Genomic DNA, 16,516 nt, shown 5'->3' on the forward strand with positions numbered 1-16,516 from the left:
TTGTTTAAGTTTTAAGTTTCACTTAATCAGTTAAACTCAAAATGTTCTGGTGGATTCTCGAAGTTTCCAAACCAGACACTCAACAGTAACTTATCTGTTTTTTTCTTTTATTCTTTTTGCGGTTCTCCCTCATGTACTCTTTAGCTCCATAGGCTCATAAAAGCTATTAATTGGAGCCATAAAGAAGACAAAAAAATATTTGTCGAAAGCTGGGCAGCTGAGAAGTTTGCTTCTTACCACTAACCAGACTGAATTCCCAATACAACTATTTCCCAGATACAAAAAATTACCATTTTAAATTTAAATAAAATTTGCAAATCTTCAACAGCGCCTTCTTCAATATGCATATATGCATAGAAAATGTAACTGATTCTAATTTATTACCTTTTAAAATTTTTGAAATCTTAACTTTGACACCCTGTATTTGGAAAACCGGCCAATTACGTGAGATCAACTTATATTCACCCTAGGAATATGTGGTCGGATTTTGTACAGACATTTTACAGAAGCTTTAAATATTAAATTCCGCGAAGCTATCTAAGTTGTTGATTTCTATATATCGAACAAATAGTTGTTTTTATTTGGATAACTATCTACTTTGAATGAAGCTGATTCTCATTACATTATTGCAGTTTAAATAATTCTATTTTGTAATACTGATCTCCAACAAATGATTCATCTAGATCCAAGAAAATCAGCTAAAATATGTGAACATACACAGGGTGATTCCAAATTGGCGACTTCCGGTATATTCAACAGGGTTGTAGGGAACCACTTTTTTCGAAAAATCGATATTGTCAAAGAGAAATTGTTCTTTACTGTCATCAAAACTTCGAATTGATATGTTTACAAATAAACATACATTTAAGTCATTAACTCACACAATTTAAAACAAGTTAGTGCCTGTGAAATCACCTCGAGCACCTTCTCGTATTCGGTTAATTAAATCTTGTTCAATTTGCACCGGTGATCAAAAAACCACAGGTTTAATGTGTCCTTGTGTTCTGTGTATCTTAAATAGATAGGTACGTGGCAGGAATGTAGGCCTTCCGCGGTATTTATTTTTCCAGTGTTTCTGGCCCTTTGTAGGAGTAAGTTCTTACAGTTTCTGCTATGTTATTGTGGCATTCCCCCATAACTAATAGCATATTCGATATTGGTGTAAATTTTGTGAAAGAAGCTTCAAAGTAAGTGACACTTTCACAAATGCTTGTTACTATCGACATCGACAAAAGCTATCCAACCGTAACTACCTGGTATTGACAAAAACAACATTGCCGCTTTGACTGACCAAAAAATTGGTAAAAAAGGCACTTTTTAAATATGAAAAGTTTTCGTAATTTTAAGCGTAATCGTAATTTTTCGTTTCGAATGCTTCCGAATTTTTTTCCTTTCCGAACTTGCGAAGTAGTCCAATAGGCTACCAATCAAGAAATTGAAAATAAATTCGTAAAATTCCATTTTCTACTGTTAATATCTTCTAGAAATTTTCGAATAAAAATATTTTCAATATTTTTCTCGTGCTCTCCAAGTGAGCACCTACTAATTGATTTTCCGTAACTGTAATTTTCAAAAACTCTGAAAATACAGTTGGCGCCATATAAATTTTTGAAATTTGAAAAAACTGGAATAATTACATTAATCGAGGAAAGATGGTCAATAAAAACAGTAGCTGCGAAATGTGCAAAACCGAAGAGCACGGTTTATAAAATTGTAAAGAAATTAATTAAATTGTCAAATTGAAACAAGTTTGTGACTTTTGTACGTATATTTGACGTATTTTGCAAAGGCTGGTTTACCAAAATCGGGAAAAATCGCCTTTAGTAGTCGTCTTTATGTGTCTTGAACTGTACTTTCGGGTAAAAACACTCCATTCTCTGGACTCTCAACTTTTCGTTATTTTCGTTATGAACAGCAGTTGGCTTTAAAGGTCTGAAATAAGTCTTCGCTATTGTAAAGCGAGGTTACTTCGAAACATATGTAGTTGTTATTTTCGAAACCTTTATCATTATACGGCACAAGGACGACATTTTCACCCTCATATTAAAAACGAGTTCCACAATAAACTTTTCCTATACCATCTCATGTTTCCAATAACCCACTTATCCCCATCAAATATGATGATACACTCACAATATATTTTCCATCCAGTCCCCGGCTCTCCCCCATATTCCCCGCGATCCCAGCCTACTTTCAGACAGAAAGCCCCCTGTCGTTTCTCCCCTTGGATCCATCCTGGCAATGCTACACACACATGAACAACATGTATGGCGTTCGACATGTGCTCCCCGCACCACCCCCCTTAACTCCCGCATATGAGTGCGTGTGTGGCATACACGGGGCGTAACCATGACGACGGGGGTGAACGGGAGGGTGGCCGTGATCATCCCTGAGCTGCATCGATAACTGTGCTTTGTCGGTGGATGCTGGGATGAAGTGCCTATTTTCCCATAATTTCCATGGTTATCCAGAAAAAGCAGCGATTTTAAGCATGACAACGCCGCGAGAACGTTCCGGTGGGGTGTGTACTTCTAATACACCATGCGACTGGTTAAAATACTATTAATGGGCAAGTTCTCAGAACTGCAAATAGCCGAACTGTGTGCATTCAACACTTGCAAACATAGAGTCACATAGAGAGGAAAATAACTACCAAAGCTGCACTGGGTAACTATGAGCTAATTAAATATATGTATTGCGACTTGGTTTGATTTTTGTGGGTTATCTTGGATTTGGGTCATCCATTAATACATCGAGCTCTGGACGCGAACTGTTGTCTTGAACACATTGTCATGAAGGTAAATTGTAAGATAACTGTTAGAACTCTGATGTACATACAGACTATTTCAAATTAAGACGGTGCTCTCAGAAAACAACAGTTTAGTTGTCTTGTCCTGATTTTCCAAAAGCTGCATCTACACCTTAGCCCAGAGTAGTCACATGTGAGCAGACTCGTAGAAGACATATAGACAAGGTGTTACCGGTGAAAGTATTAGAAATAGAGATAATGAATTTTCTTTGCCACATCGAATCCCATCGATGCCCAATCGAATTTCAACTTTGTTATTAATTTTCAACATTGTTTTCAGATTGTTCCATGTTTAATTGGTAACATATTGGAATTCCTAAACATTCAAAAAGAAAAATTACGAAATTTTCATCAAATTTCAAAAATTTTATATTAAAAAAGTTTTGCTTCAAAACTCTTCTACAATTTTTTGATGAAAATTCAAAGCGGTAATGATGTTTTTTGTCATCAGCAGATAGTTCCAGGTGGATAGTTCTTGTCAATAATAACAATAATTCTTCAAACTGTGACTTACTTTGAAGCTCCTTTCTCGAATTTGCGGATATGCAATTCATTTTGGGAAAATACCACAGTAACATAGCAGAAGCTGTAAGAACTCACGACATAATTGCAGCAGAGCCTTCCAGAGGCACTCAGAGCTTTGCACAACAACTGACATGACACTTTTCTAGCCACCAAATAAATACCGAGGAAGGGCTACATTTCTACCACATATGTGAGATACAGAACACAAGCACACATTAAATCAATGGCTTATTGAACACCGGTATAAAATGAGCAAAAGTTAATTAACCGAATACGAGAAGCTGCTCGAGAACAATGGTTAATAAAATGATTACACAGGCACTAACTTATTGGGAGTTCAAGACTCCAAGTTTAAAATGTATGCTTATTTGTAATTTGTAAACGAATTAATTCAAGGTTATGAGGACAATAATTGAGATTTAGAAAAAGCACGTTCCGGCAATCAACGATTCCTGTTGAATTCACTGTTTATCGTTGTCTATTTTATTGTCACTTTCTGTATAATTCCATGATTACCGGAGTTTTAATATTTACGTAATGTTGATTAGGCAGATTACCTTTATAAACATTGTTGCCGTCTTTCTAATATATATTTTTTCAAATTGCTCAGTTTTTAATAACAACTAATTTTTTTTGCTATTTTTTCTGTACTCTTAAAACACCGCCAGATAACACCTCCCGAGGAATTACGCCAATTTTGAATTACCCTGTATGAGGTTCATTTAACAATTATTACATATTAACGAAATTTAAGTCAAACGGATTCCATTCAATAGAAATCTTACGGTTTAGATGAATATAGAAAGGTGTAGTTGCTTAATTTAGGATCCTTCTTATTGGTTATTTAAAGTATCTAAATTATGTTCAGATCTGAATATGCTGTGAACTCTTAGTAATATTGTGAGGCTTCAGCCTTCCAAGACTTCGTTTCTCAAGCACGTAGTTTGTTGGATGAATGGGTTTTTAGATTCATTCATAGAAAGTGTTATGCAATACCACACTGTGCTGAGTTTGGAAGGGTTCTTATATGTGTTGTACATCAACCTGCCATCTTATGTGTACAATGTGACAAACCCTGTTCTTAAGAATATTAGAAACTACAATTTTGATAAACCTTCTGACAAACTCATTTTTCATTTTATTTCACTCAATGTTGTTTTATAAATAACATGTCGAAAATGCAGCTTTTTTAATGCAAACATATCTGAAAACTGAAGAATTTTCTGGAGAAAATAAAAATGTCTTTGAGTATGAAAAAGGCAACTGGTTAGGAATACTATTCATCGAAGGTTATATCACAATGCCAAGGTGCATAACGATTTCTGAAAATAAATCTAAAAAACCATTCATCCAACAAACTCCAGGTTTGCAAAACGAAAACTTGGAAAGCTTGCAAGTTGAATGTTATTCAAATATTTTTAATCACCAAATAAAATTGGTGCTAAATTAACCAAATATATATTTCCTTCATCAATTTGTTTACTGTATTTCTAGATATGTTTGAAATTGTATTTATATGACAAAATTTATCTTGTTGATAAAGAGCAAATTTTTTTAATACCAAACTTTCCTGTGGTTTTGTAGATCCAAAATGCATACTCACTTTTACAAGTCTACCAGATTAACTCGGAAACTTATATTTCAAACGTTTACATTACAATCTCTTTCATGTTTTCCAACTTCTGTTAATTTATGAAACATGAAATAATGCGTTTAATACGATTTTCCGTTGTTCACTTTCGATTACAAACGTTGGCGTTGTATTGGGCCAACATAAAAATACTGAAATTTATACTGGGCCGTACCCGCTTGACTGATATTTTGTTAATACGAGTGCAAGATTTTTAAGCGAACGTCTTATGTGCAAAAGAAGGTGTATTGTTTCTACTTCCTATATTTTCGCCAATATTTCTTTGGATAAGAATTATCAAGGAATATTCCTTGATAACATGTGGCTATTCTCGGGCTCAGGTATAGACGGAGTTTTGTGATGAATTGCATTGACTAAATCATATTTTGACAAGACAGCACGATAAAAATGTAATAAAAGTCAATTAGATGTAAAAAAGTTCAATCAATCCTGCTTAAATGTCTTGAGGCATCCAGTCTCTTACAGACATGCTGCTATCTGCTAAAAGTTGCAGTACTAATCATCTGAAGAAATACGCTATAAATTCCGCACCATCAAGCCGACTAGAAAAATAAACACCACACTTTACACGACTTGCACAAACACTGAACACACTCTTCACAGATGAAAAGCGAAAGCTAACAAAGCTACTCATCTTTTTTTTTACCTGCCAACCGAAAGGGTTAAGGGATGCATCCCTATGGAGCGTGTGAACTGGCAGTCAAGTTGCATCCCTGAAACTGCAGCAAAAGGGTTAGACTTATGCAAATCTTAGACCCTCTCTAACGGATTTCGCATTCGTCTATGCAAATTTGCGTGAAGCTGAATAGAAACGTCGGTTCTTACTGTGATTTTTTATGTCGGGTATTTGCTACAGGCTGTTTTCTGCTATTGTGGAGGACACAATTGAATATTGCTCGGATGGAATTTCGATTGAACGGTATGCAAATTAATGAACAACTGTCAGTGACGCTCCATGGGGGAAATCACAGCTTTGGCGTATGCAGATTCAAAGTGCGAGGCTTTTGATTTTATTTCTGTTCGCAATAAGCATTTCTCTGAGGCAATTGTTGCTAAAGGAAAAACTGACATTACGAAAAAAAGAGTTCTAAAAAATACCTCGATCAAAACAGACTGTGATTATCGCAATCACTTTTTTTATTTTAGTTTTGTTTGAAGCTCAGTTCTTTTGCCAAAGCATCTGCTCAGGTTTATTTTCGAAACTTGCTCTTGTTTCTGCATATGTCTCAAAAGTGTCAACGCTTTCTGGTAATGCCCGCAATTTTTCATTTTACGGAAACTACTGGACTTGGATTCACATATTGCAGATTATATGCAGGATCATTCAATATTAGGGTTGTTTTTCTTTAGGGAATACAGGGAAAGGATATAGGGAAGTTAAAAAAAATTGTCAAAAAATGCGAATTGGCAAATAATGAAATTTTTATGTTAAAATCAGTTATCAATTTTTTTTTTTACGTTTGCTGAATTGATAAATGTATCCTTCTATAGTATGGATTTTTATGTCATATTAATACCATTGCATGGAACACGTCAAAAGCACCAAAATTAAGCATGATAAACCATTGAAAGATTTTGTGCAAAATTTCCTTATTCGTCAACTTTAGAGAAAACTCTTAAAAACCTTATTTTTTCAGTTGATTTAAGCGACGACTTTACAGTTTCACCGGCAATTTTTTTTTGTAATTCAAAAAGCTGTATAGTTTCATCATCGAGAATCTCCAACATGTTTTTTGTGCAATTTGTTTTGCTCGGTGTTCTTGCCACTTTTTGCACAGTTATACATACTTATTCATCTTCTTTGTATCCACTTTTTTTGAGGTATGACTATTTGTATTTTCACTGAGTTTGACGTCTGCTTCCGTGAAATGTGTTCTTCTTCTAGCAATTGTTTCTCTGGAATGTCGGTGAGAATAGCGCTTGATTTTTGTTCTTTTAATTAACTCTTTTGCTACACCAGTTGTCTTGGGTGAGTGAAGTGGCTGGTTATGATTATAATGTTCATTCTCATCATCTTAGGAAATTCCTTGTCGCGGCATAATCGTAAAAAAATATCAATCAATATCAACGACAAATTCAGTTTTATCTAACAACTCACTTATCGCATGTAAACCATTGAATTGCCGGTTAATGTTTTGATGCCAACTGTGTTGATTTGTAAAGTTGTTTGTACGATAAAAAAAAGAATTAGGAGTCTTATTACATTTGTACCGCATTACAATAATTGCACCCGATCTATTAAACAACAAATATAGCATACCATAAACTGTCATCCTGTAAATTCTTAGATATTTGTGTTAAATAGGATGCCATAAAGAAATGCGATGAATTGAAGGGATTTTCGGCACCAAATATATGTATAATGTATTCAGCAAGCCGAAAAATAGCCCTCGCATCTGATTTAGAAACGTGCAAATATACAGTTCTGGGTTTTAATTTCCTGCCAGTTTTGGCGCCGATTTGTGCCGTTAACTTGATGAATTCCCGGCCATTATAGCCGGGCTGGTAAGCCAACTTTTCGCCAGCCGATTTCGTACTCGATTTACTTCTAATTGGGTCCGTGTAAACTGTTTTGAATTACACGTTTTATGAACGATTGCTTTCACAAATGGCGTTTGAAAAAGGCGTAGCGCATTTGGAAAATAGTCCCTGCTAAAGCAGTAAAGTTTATCCGTAAAACGTAAAGTCGCTGGCACTAAATAGCAGCTAATGAAGCTGGGATGCGACGCGCCAATCGTCTTTCCTGGTAAAGTTTAATAATTTATATCATATGCTGAAGTGCTTTATTCCTGTGTATATTTTGGACTACCCAACGACACTTCAGTGCTTAATATTTTACCGGCGAATAACTCTTAGCTCCACAGGTACACCGTTTGTTGTCTACTTTCGCAGTTTCAGCTTAAATGACCTAAAATTTATCGGGGATGAATGTCTACTAACTTGCGTACTTAATTAACATAAAAGTTTGCTTTGTGGATGCTGTTCCAAGCAAAGCTCATTGAACATAACTAATAGCTACAATCACTAAGCCATAATGGTTAGAAGTGAAGGCGCTTTATACGATTTTGTTCAATTTTCTATGTGAAACATTAACTTATTGACCCTCTCGAAGGAATCAGACAGTTTTAGCTTTGTCATTCATCTTGCAGATGATCCTGCAAAAAGCGACCCTTTTTCTTAAATGCAGAGTACGTTACTTCCATTTTGAGGCCAGCATAGTCTGTCTGTAATTCTGCTGGAGGGATCGAGCAGCAGCCATCACCGATCCGACATTCCTGCCACGTAACGTACAAAATTTTACACAGCACGTCACAATTTCGAGGCCCGTATATTATTTTATTAGTTCTACTCAGCTGAACCTTTGGAATTTGGAATGTATTGGGAATAAGCACGTAGAACGTGGCGCTTATACATTAAGGAAAAGCTTTGGACGAGATTGGAATGTTTGACGGCAGAAATCAGATATGTTCTTACATCAAATTGAAGATTCTCTAATGATTTGTTCGACTTGAATCGTCAATACTGTGGATATGAAAGCAAAAACATTCATTGAGTTTGTGATTAGGCACTTTTTCTAACCATTTAGGTTTGAACTTTTGTTGAGTGGATTTAATGTCTGAAGGATTTTGCCTCTATTACATACACACCAATCAATTTGAAGAAATTTAAATTTTAATTAGTATTCACTTACCCATAATAACAAAAATATTTAGCAATAAAGTTGATAAGTGAAAATATGAAATAAAACTTCTATTAATCTACAAATTTATAATAGGAAAAACTGTGTATAACGGAATCCTTAATTTTAATATTTGTTACCCTCCAATGTTTATTAGGTTTCATTCCATTAACCGGTGTTTGAACATCAGTTGAACCGCCAGAAAGTTTTCAATATGGATTTTCCCATTGAAAGTTTTAGTTTTCCCGGAAGTGTTCAAAACTTTACTTCAATTACAGCCAAATTTTTATAGATGATAATATGTTCAGGTACTTTATCTATAAAAATTATCTTGAGCCACCAGACGCCCTGACATCCTCAAGCCCAAGGTTCCATATTATATCTTCAAGTGAGCTTTATTATTATTTTATAAGCCATAAAAACTTGAATATTGTTCCCATATAAAGTCGGATGACGACAAAACGATGGAATTCGTATGTGGCATGCACACGAGAAGCGACTATATCTTCGAAAAATTCCAATTTTCCTAGCAATAAACACAGCCGCACATTTTCCATTTCCCCTGAAAATTTCCTCGAGAGCGACGCACTAGCTAGGGCAAAATTTAAATATCTGCCCGTTTATGTGTTCATATCCGTTTTCGTTGCCGTTCATTTATTGTGGTTACGAGCACGAGTCAGAGAACGAATTTTATAAAATCGGCTCAATTTTATCAGATAGAAACTGTCGTCTGCCTTATTGGGATACTTTTCTTGTGTTTTCCGTAAAATGTATGCATAAAAGTTTTATTTTGCTTAAGTAATAACTTCATTTAAAGAAAAATAGTTTTCAGCGTTGATACCATGCAAGTGCTTCCTCCAATCTACTTCAGGAATTAAATTTCTCCCAAACTATATAACACAATATTAGTGATGAAAAGTGAAGAGTACAAATCAACAATTAAATTTCTAAATTTTGCCTCACACTATTTAAAATTGATTTGTGCAACGTTGAAATTGAAACGTTCTTCAGTTGCTATTAATCGTTCCATGCAAACCAGAAGACATTATGCAAACATATTTAAAAATAGTTTACAAAGCTACGACTTTTAAACATCATAGCAGTATAATTATGCATTTTAGATTTATTTAATTTATTTGATCTACTTCGATAGAATACTGATTAAAAGGCAAAAGTCCTAGTTGATTTTAGTCTTAACGCCCTGTTTCTTAGCAAGATTTTTGATGTACTTTTTTTGATCAAACTAGACTGTGAATATTTTATTATGCGTATGCCAAGTGAATATTTACCTATTTTTACATTCTTATATTATTTTCTTATTTTTAGGACTACGGCATTTCATTTTGCTGACCTGCTGAGACAGAGGAGGTGAGTGATACTTTTTCTATGGAACAATATTGCAACACCCTTTGTGTTATTTAACATGAGAAAAGTTAACTTTCTTTTTGGGATATGATCAATTCAGTTTTTTATCTACTCAAATTAAGATGGGGATTAAGAAGGATAAAACATTTAGAAAAATAAATCAGACTCTAAGTCGAGGTTAAAACTAAATCTAAATAACTTTTTAAAACTTTCTGTATCTTGATTGTTTCCTCTTTGAAAGTTTTGTTTAGAGCATAAATGAATATCTTTACACAATAGCTTTAAGCTTGATCGTTAATCTTGGAATAGGCTGAATGTTTCATTTGTATCTAATTTTCAAGGCTTATTTGATAAAAGATAAACTCATACACACATCTATCATTTAGAATAAATCCAGACAAATACAATAAATCGTTCAAAAAAGCTTTTCAGTAGCAGTATTTCAGCAAACTTTTGAACATCTATGGATATATTTTCGCCTGGCAAGACATACAATATCTCTTCAAAACGCCGAAAAGTTTTGCAATTCCTGCAAAATACAGTCCTTGTAGATTTGAAAGGAGTTGTGTATATTGTTTGGTTTTCTCGACTTTTCGAATATCTACTTCTGGGGAGTCAGGAAAGGAAGTTTTATTTCGCGTTGATTCATTTTTAGAGTTCACATATAAGGTTCACAAGTAGACAGTATGGAACGATATTTGCATACACAAAGCGAATTTTATGAGGTTACTTAGATCAATTAAAAAACGTGTATATACATATGTTCTGATTACTTAAAAGTTGATTTATATTTAAATTATTTAATTGCAAAATTTAGGTTTTCTCCAAATGGTGTTCATTAACTTTTAACTAAATCTGCCTCTTTCATCGGGGATCCATTTTTTTCTTCGATTTATAGCATCGAATCCAAATAAGTTGAAGTAGTATTATTATGATTGTTAGCATTACTATTATTTGTATCTAGAATCGTGGAAACGTAATATATAAATAATAAATATATAAAAACTACCTAGAATCAGAACATTCATGCTGCAGTACTGTTTTCAATTACAGAAGAATCTGCTCTGTAAATCTTAAATGAACTTGAACTGAAAAATTAATGAATCTTCAGAATAACATCTTGCTTTCCTATACTTTGGTATTTAATCTTCATGTACTAGATGTTCCACAAATAGTTCCATGGCAGTCCAAATGAGGACTACGTCCTTAGTACGACTCTCATCACATATCTTAATGATCGTTAGTTTAATACCATAGAATTGCATTCCTATGTATATATTCCGCATTTGGCATGAGATTTACGTACCGACTGTAAACATTTTGGTTTTATTCGAGTTATCCTTAGAGAATATAAATACATACAAAGCATATTTTTAATAAACGGCAAACACACATACGACATGCAACAAAAGCACATTTGCTAGAAAGGACTAATACCCCATTAGCGTGGAAGGCAGCTAGCTAGAATAATAACATGAAAGAAGCAAAGCTCAGAAAATATCTTTTGAGGACGCCAATAATACAGTTTTGTTTGCGGCCGAGAGTTCGTTATTTTTGTAATACTTTGTTGGAAATTTTTGAGGCATTTGGTTGACAATGTGCAGCGCGAGTTGATATTTCCAAGATTAAATGGCTTACTCCTTCCTACCAATCTAGATTTATGTGCTCTGTAATCACAGCACTAGTCATTTTAATATGTGAATCTTAACTCGAATTAACGATGCAGTTTGAAACGATTAAATCTTCAAATTGATGCAGAATTCACGTTTAAGTTCTTGGGATTGTGCGATTTCCTCACGCCTATTAGTCAATTAACTGTGGATAATCCATAAAAGCCGTCCCTGTTCGCACAATTTCAAGACTTGTAGTTGCGGTTTTCAAACCTATTGATAGCCTTTTAAACGCAATTTGGAACACAAAAGCTCTGACATCGTAACGAATGGAATTAGGAGATTAGCAATCCGCTTCACCTGCTTTAAGCGATACGTCAGTTACCTGTCCAAGGGGCTGATGTATAAGGAAAAATACACCAACCAGTCCGGTTGTGGTCGGTTACATTAGCTCTGTTTTTCCGTATTATCATTGCACTATTCCTTTTATAGTTGTTAAAAGTTTTATTGAGCAAGCGGTGACATTTTTGTAGAACATGGGAATTGGCAAAGAAAATGCTGTACTTTATGTTTTAAGTTTAAAATTTAAATTGGTTTTATTGAGTCGAAGAACATCAGTATTCGTATGAACTTGAGAATATTAAAATTGGGTATTGAGAATACAAAAATAAATATATTGGTCGGTCGAAGCTATAATAGATGATGTCTCATAAGCGCATAATTTTTTGCCTCAACAGACTTACTTTTTAAGGAAAAGCGAATGGTCCATTTTGACTTATTTACTTTTCAACGCAAAACCAGCCAATTTAATACGAATTGCACACAAAATAGACATACATTTAAAGTGTACTCAGTAAAACTAAACTGTAAACAGCAAAATCGACATAAATGTCTGAAATCGCAAAATATTCATGAATCCAATTGAAATATGTTCAATCAAAGTATTTTTGTTAATACGTAGGTATATCTAAACAAAGCCAGGAAAGAAAAATTATTTGTTCGCCCAAATTCTGTGAATATAATTCACAGAGTTGGATGGAACACAAAAATGGATTAGTGCATTAACTTGAAAAAAAAGTCAGTTGATTCCAGCTATCAAACCAAAGGTTCTGGTAGTTTTTGTTCCAAGACACTTAAGAATTCACCACTTACCTCAAGCGGAGGAACCCGGTAGCGTCATCAAAATCTGAATCTTACATAAGAAAAAATTAAAAGCGAGCAATAAAATCCAGTTTTTACATGAACTGTGGGCATCAGTCAGACAGAGCAACGTCTGAATTAATTAAAAAGGACATTTTTTCTTAATTAAGTTAGGTCAGATCGTCTTCTTTCGAGACATTGCCCTGTTGATCATGTGCTTACGGATACCTTGTATATAAAGAAATACCAGAAGGCTAAAGGTTGAGTAATGTTAAACAGGCTTTATTAAGCTTGAACCAGCTTGAAGTCAACTTATCCAATATGGGCCTGTGTATTTCCTCTGTTCAGTTACATTTATTTTAAAAATCCTACCGAAAATCTTCCCAATTAATTCGCGTATCAACCAGGTTGGTTGCGCCCGAAGGGTTATGGCTCAGTGAGTGATTAGAAGAACAACATTTGCTAATATTTTTTTCCCATCCAGTGAAACATTCAGATATTGTATTCTAAGTAAAGTGAATGCATAAGCGCTGATCATATATCTAAGAACAAGCCTTATTCTTCATTTCTGAGAAATATATTTTCGAGTTTTAGTGTTGAAGTTGAAGACGTGTTAGTGATGAGTTCATTAGCATTAATCTTGCATATATTTTTATCGTCTTTTATTATTTATCTTCAATTGAAAGATAAAATTCATACATATGGTACATTTTGGTGAAGAAGCGGTGAGTAGAAAAACTCTGAAACTACATGGCGCATTTTGGTCATTCCACGTGTGTATGAACTATTGACTCTAGCCACGTGTTAAAGAAATAAAATTAGAAGGAACATTCACTATGTTGAGAAAATAAAAATAATCAAATCTATCAACCGCGCCGTGGATTTAAACTGTTTGCAAACTTTTGTTGGATGATTTCTGGATCAAATGGACTGAGCGAGGCGCTTCAAATATGAAATAAGAAAAAGGACATTAATCAAAAACTCCGGTACTTACTTTGTGAGAGATCGAAACTAAATCCTGTGTAAGTAGATGTTCGACCATAAGGTTCCTTTCAGGATGATTGGCTGCACACTTCCTGATAACCCATAGGTCAAATCGTTTAATCGTTTGTGTCAGCTGACAATAATTACGACCACTTTAGTGTCAATTGCGTTCTGGTCATTAACGCGCCTTTCTTTTCGTTGCACAAGATTTAGCAATAACCACAACACCTGGCATTCCAGAAAGACATTACCCGAATGTCCACTGTCCTACGAGTAAATCAAAAACGGTTTAACGGTCCACAACAGGTGACTTTACAAGTTGTAAATAACAGTAAACATGACCGTGCACAAAAGGATTATGTTTCCCATTATAATTTTACATTTGCAAATGACGGGAATCGTAATTTAAGCTGTTAGTTTGTGGTACTATGTGGTACTAGCAGGTTCATAAATTGGCAGTGACAGTGGCGTAGGCTACGTACGCGTGTAGATTCAAAATCGTTTGCATATAAATTGGTTTTTTCCTGATGTGGAGGCTGTTCTTCCTCCTTTACCTGGCTGATCATGATATGTAAAGTGGTGTTAATATATGAGTTTCTAAGTATGATTTCCTACTGGAACAGTAGTAGCCTTACTGAGCAACTGAAATTAAATTGATAAATTTCTTCAGCTCAGGCGATCATACGAGTTATTAATGATTATTCCTGTTTGATATATGCATAAAATAATTGGATAGATTGAAACATGCGAATCATTTCCATGTGTTACACATGTTACGCACATCTATGTATATGTATTATGAGAAAGGCTACCTATTGTGGATTTAATACCCACTAGATGCGTTCATTAGCTTGGTATGGAGTCGGGTTCATTTGCTACAATCTTCTAAAATGATCTTCTGTTGTTAGTTAGTTTTATCATAAAATAATGATGAAGGGAGTGCGGCATGCCTGAAGTGTCCTCTGTTAATGGAATTTGACATTCGAAGATTTGGCCATCACTGGCGATGTAAAATTACCCCTAAGTGAAGAGAAGAGTCTTCAAAAGGTTAAAAAGTAGAAAATTACCGAAATTCTGAATGTTGCCTGGGAGTGCCACAGACCTACCGCCATGAGTCTGATAAATTATGTGTTTGCATTCGATTCTAAATTGTGACAAAGAAGCAAAGTTTAATGAATTGCAAATTTATTAAAATATATTCGCTATCGACATTGACATTTCTTATAGCTATAAAACAAAATTTCTTTAATTCCAATTTAATCTTTATAACGGCTCTTTTATGATCACTCGAACAGTGAGAGAAATTATTCCATTATCAACAGGTGTTCTTGGGGAAAAATGAAATCAGGACCGACGATGCCCGAAAAGCAAAAAGTGTGTTCCAACCTGAACAAGTCGAATGGCTTTATTTGTTTTTTTTATTGCAAAAGCTAAAGCTTTCAGCATCAAATTTTTCTGAATATTTCAGTGATTCGGTATAATTGTGACCAAATATCTGATAGGAAAATTTGTAAATGTATATTAATGATTATTGTTTATTTCCAGAAATATTTTTTTATTGTGAAAAACGTTGTTACTGTCACTATTCCCTTGCATCAGTATTAATCTTAACGACAGTATCAAGATAATCACTAGAAGATTAAAAGATCAAAGATCAATTTCATTTAAATAGGTCTAATTTTTTTCATATTTTCCATTAGACCTTTAGGCAGTTGAACTGCTTCCTCTCTACCATCTTAGTCCAATTAAATCTATTGGAAGCTAAATGTAGATAAAGTCAATACTCTGATTTAAACGACTTGACGAATTGATTGATACAATACAAGAGACTTTGCAACGATTTTAAATAAAGTCTCCAAAATTTAGTAGAAAGCTGAAACCTTTTCGAAGAATGGTTTCAAAAATGTGCTGCATGAATCGACTTCAACAACAGTTCATAAAAGGTCTTAAAACTTGAGACCAAGTATTACATTTTTAATAAACGACTATATTCAATAAAAAACATTTAAAAGTTGAATTGGAGTAAAAAAATTACGAAACTAAAGTTAAATTCCAACAGTCCTAATTCGTTTTTATAATTCGATAAACAGATTTTCGCTCTAATTTTTCTTTAATATGAAACTTGATAACAGAGAAATGTTTTTTTTTCATAAAAACTCATAGCTGCACCGATTATGCCGCAAATAAAAGAAACCATTATGTGAAGGAATTGAAAGTGATTTTGAGCAAATCTGCAAATCCTGTATTGGAACTGTCTTTTACAGTTCAAGGAGCTTTACATACGATTGCAACTTAAAACCGCTCAAACCTGCCTAGATAAAAATTAGTCCCCACTGTTGTCTGGATGTAGCTTTTTATAGTAGCCCGATTCTCCAGTTATGAGATAATAAAATGGAAATCTACCTCAAATTTCCTTGTTTATTCGCCTCATTAACTTCTGACCCAAAGAACTTCTAAAGATAATTCTTCGACTAACTAGACAAAATGCGTTTCGTTAATATTAATGGCTTCAAAGCCCTTCATTAAATCGCAAGTGATTATTTCATAATGTCTACATTTAGGCAAACCAGCCAGCCCTTTCAGACCTTCATTCCTACAGTCTATTTTCATATATTAACTGATAAAAATCTTTCCCATTCTTTCCGAACACGCACTTTCGGCGGACAGGTGTAATAAAGCTACTAATTTATGAGGAAGTGCTAACATTATTTCTAACAGATTATCTCACACTATAATCGAGCAAGGGAAGGCTG

General features: G+C 34.2%; 2 long non-coding RNA genes across 2 annotated transcripts in view; one reads left to right on the plus strand and one right to left on the minus strand.

Annotated features, from left to right (window-relative positions):
• Positions 1-10,146, plus strand: part of LOC125505460 — a 68,386-nt gene extending 58,240 nt beyond the window's left edge. The window contains exon 4 of the long non-coding RNA XR_007282186.1: positions 9,991-10,146. This is a non-coding gene — a long non-coding RNA (uncharacterized LOC125505460). The remainder of the gene's footprint in view (positions 1-9,990) is intronic.
• The window catches only part of LOC125505459, a 35,799-nt gene extending 21,646 nt beyond the window's left edge, over positions 1-14,153 (minus strand). The window contains exon 1 of the long non-coding RNA XR_007282185.1: positions 13,774-14,153. This is a non-coding gene — a long non-coding RNA (uncharacterized LOC125505459). The remainder of the gene's footprint in view (positions 1-13,773) is intronic.
• Between the last annotated feature and the right edge of the window lie 2,363 nt (positions 14,154-16,516).

This window comes from Dendroctonus ponderosae, unplaced genomic scaffold, assembly GCF_020466585.1.
Source record: "Dendroctonus ponderosae isolate FM_Combo_2020 unplaced genomic scaffold, Dpon_F_20191213v2 Dpon_F_20191213_8, whole genome shotgun sequence".
Lineage (NCBI taxonomy): Eukaryota > Metazoa > Arthropoda > Insecta > Coleoptera > Curculionidae > Dendroctonus > Dendroctonus ponderosae.